Raw genomic sequence first — 3,933 nt, 5'->3', positions numbered from 1 at the left:
TGTTATTCCTTTTCCCATTTAATTTAAAAACAAAACCCCATAGCCCATTATTAACTGTAGCTTCTGCATTAATTTTCAGTCTGCCAACCTAGTGTACTCCAGAAAGACAAGGTCTTGCTACAGAAACTAGCTTCACTTGTGTTACTATGTGTGAAGTCTTATGTGTCACCGTAAATTTACATTTTGTGGTTTATTAATATTTCACTGTTGTGAGGTGAATAATTATATTTACCTCTATTTTCCCTGAAAGTAGTGTATTTTTATATTACTTTAATACCACCAATGCTTCAGTTATTGTTAATATTAAAAATGGATTTAATTATGACTTGATTAATCCAGAACTAAAACATGGTTGATATCCGAACAGGCCAGGCACAAATCAGGTGTAATTTACATCCCTAATTATTGCATTAACAATTTCTTTCTTCAGAAACACTGAAATGGCACGCCCGGTATAATCATGATGAAGAGCAGCAGCAGGCCAGGAAACGTAGTCAGCTTAAACAAGGTACGCGCTGCACTGAAATAGCTAAGCACAACAGATAAGAAATGATACCAAAGAAGCCTTTAGAAATTAGGAAACAGGGCTGGGACAGCCCTGCACACCGTGCGGGCCCGTGATTTCTGGGATTCCCCGATCCTCGGGGGGGAAACCGTCCCGCGGGAGGGTCCACGAGCCCCTCACCCATGAAGGCCCGCCATCAGAGCACCAGCAGCCCCTGCTCTCCTCTTCCTTTTGGTACGTGGGGGACGAACGTCGCCCAAACCGGGACTCACGAGGCCCTCTTTTTCCCAGTCTAATCTCTACTCATGCTTCATTTCTTCAGGGGTATCTGGAGATCCTGGACGCATTACTGGGTTAAATAATTAAATAAAGCCTTGTCTCTCCTCTGTGGGCTCACGCTATTTTTTTTTCCCCTCCAGTTTTCTCTGTATTGATCCACTTTGAGGGAAAAAAATAAACCTGCACTTTAAACAACAAGCAATTTGGCACCGGCCCTGTCTCTTCTTTGAACCACGTATAGCTCTAAGACCACTGTTGCTGCCAAGGGAGTAATAACTCACAGATAAAAAACCCCTTCAATTCTAGAGGGACACGGCTGTGCTTTGAGCCCTGCCAGCCTGCCGAGCACCCCCTCGACACCCAGCTCTGGGGTACAGCGAGCGAGGAGCCCTCACCACCAGAATCTTCCCTCTCCCCTGGTCCTGCGTCCCTCGCCGCGCCCCAGAGCCCGCCGGCCGGGGACGAGGGCACTGTCTGCCTTTGCGTCTCCACCAGGCAGGGCCGCTTCGCTCCTTGCCGCCTTTCCCCCTCTGACAGCCACCCGCGTCCCTTCGAGGGACAGCACCCCGGGGCTCGCACCACCCGAGCAGCCGGCCACGGGCACGTCCCCGGGGAGCACGGACCCCGCACGCCCTGAGAAGAGCCAGCCTCCCCACAGCAGGCCCCTGAAGGGCCTCCGCCTGAAGAGAAGGGCAGGCTGTCATGGAGCCCTGCCAGCTCCAGCGGGCTCAAGCGGCCCTCAGCCACCCCCGGCCCCTGCCTGTGGGCACGGGAGCCCCATTTTGGCCTGGGCCTTCTGGGGGTACAGCAGAAGAACAGGGTGCCCAGTCCCTCGCAGCTCTCAGGCCCTTGTGGGACCTCCCGGGCAGCCTCGGGCCTCCCTCGTGAGGTACTGACCTTTGTCTGAAGAGAGCTGCGCTGGTGGTGGAGCCGTGGCCATCACCACCCTGCTCTGGCCACCCACTGGAGGCTGTGGGACTTTGTGCCATCATCCGTGTCAAGGGTCTGGGACTGCGCCTCGCCTGTGGTTGCCCGCGGCTCCCATCCCGCCTTCCCTCACGGAGCACGCTGCTCCGGCTGCTTTCCCACGTCTACTCTTTGTCTACGAGGTGTTCAAAGAAACATCTTACGGCAGGGAGCGGATGAAACAGGCAGCCAGGTCCCAGCGGCTGTCACCGGCTTTGTTCAGGAACAGTTCAAGACTCAGAGCCTCGCTGAACTCGGTACTCTGGCCACCAAGGCAGTCACTGAAGACACACTGAAGCTGATATGCTAAAAGCAGTAAGTAATATTGACGGTGTACACCGTCCCTTAAATGTTCTCATAAGTCTCTTGAGGCCAAAATCCTGACTGCCCACATCATCTGTGCCTTGGAGTTCTTCTGGCACCTAAAGCACCCCAGTGTGCCTGTATTGTCTGGATGACTTGCACCTGCACAGACCATTGCAGCTCTGTGAATACACGTCCCACGCAGTGTCACCCATCTTACATACTCTCACACCACGTGCCAGGACCTGTGAACAAGTCCCTTCTTCCAAACGTCACGGCTGGGGCAGAAGACAGAGCCCTCGTGGGTGCCACCTCCTCCTGGGAGGACATCTGTGCCCTTCTTCCCTGCAGGCAGGGTGCACAGCAGCTTTGCAAAGCTATTCTGAAATGGGTGCTCGGTAGCCTGCGCCACAGGCAAAATTACGGCAACTCATGCTCAAGGAAGAAGTACAGAGCAGGGCCTCCTTGACCCGTACGCAACATGTGATGGAGTTGGAGGCACCAAACGTGATGCTGTGCTCAGTACCCACTGGCATCAGGAGAAGACTCCAGCTTGACTTCCACGAGGGCCAGCAGCTCGGCTAGAAGGGCGATGAGCAGGTGAGTGCTCTCTCTGAACCATTACTTCGCGTGAGAAATGGGGCTGCTGGTGGCTTTGGGGGCTCCTGAGGGAGGAGTCCATTGGAGCGGGTTATGGGCAGTTCCGATTCCAGAAAACAAACCCAGCCTCCAGCTGCAGAGGGAGTCCACCCCTCATCTAGACCAGATATCCTCACATCTACATAAAACAGCCGCAGGAGAACGTCCAACTTGGTGGGGGCACCCCCCTCCCAGGCGGCCACCTTAGCACCCATTTCTCACTAGGCTTTAAGGCCACGCAGGAAGATGGCCGAGTTGACATCAACGTGGGGGACACTCCACGTTGATATCCTGGTGGTCAGTGGGTAGCCAGCTTCTGGAGCACTGCTGGGGGGGGACTGTGCTGACCTGGCGACATTTTCACAGTTAAGAGTGATCAGGTATTTTTGTATTACACGGTAAGTCTGCACTCCGTGCCCTTTGGAAAGGCCCTTATCTTCTAAGTAGTTCCTGTTTTTCTCTCACCATTTCACCGTGGGGTACAAATGACCACATGTCCTTATCCAAAGAGTATCTCTGAGCGTACTGCAGTGTGCTCATGGCGCATCGCGGAAAGCGGGACACTTCCCAGTCCAGGAGAGGATCGGAGGAAGATACAGATCAGCGAAAACGAGGCCTGGGATCTAGAAAGCCAGAAGTTTTACAGGGGGTGTACGCGTGGCTGGTATCCCCCCGCGCAGGCCCCAGGGACGGCGGCCTTCGCCACGCACCAACGTGGTATCACAGTGCCGCTTTCCCTGTGGCACCCGCTCTCGACGTCCCTCCCCAGCCCTGCTCCGGGCCGGGACACGCTCCCCGCTCCCACAGCGCTGCGTGGGGCCCTTTGTACCGTCGGGTTCCGAAAGGTTTAGATTTACGGCACGCTCTCCTTTTCTATGGCTGCTTCTAGGTTTACACTTTCACCTCCAGGCCCAGCAGAGTAACGTGGGTGCAAGAAGACCTCTTGCTCGTCACAGAGGGTCTCCCACCACCCTTGAGCAAGCTGCGGAGGGCAAGAAAGGGGGTCCGCAGCTCTCCAGCCCCCCCGCCTTGTTACTTCTCCTACTCCCTTCCGGGCCTGGGCCCTGCAGCCTGTCCCCCACCTGCACAGCCTCCTTCCCTTGGTGCGTGCATGTGTCCCCCCGCCACGTTTTACTCCCTTTAGCCCTTTCCCATGCACTTCTGCATTTTAATTTTCAGGAACTGTTTGCGCGCCATCGGAATTGCGCGCTCTGCTCCCATTCCATTTAAAAAAAATAAAA

The sequence above is a fragment of the Haliaeetus leucocephalus genome, unplaced genomic scaffold (genome assembly GCF_000737465.1).
Source record: "Haliaeetus leucocephalus isolate CR32 unplaced genomic scaffold, Haliaeetus_leucocephalus-4.0 Scaffold866, whole genome shotgun sequence".
NCBI classification, from domain to species: domain Eukaryota; kingdom Metazoa; phylum Chordata; class Aves; order Accipitriformes; family Accipitridae; genus Haliaeetus; species Haliaeetus leucocephalus.
The sequence above is the reverse complement of the archived record's forward strand: the minus strand, read 5'-3'. Positions refer to the sequence as shown.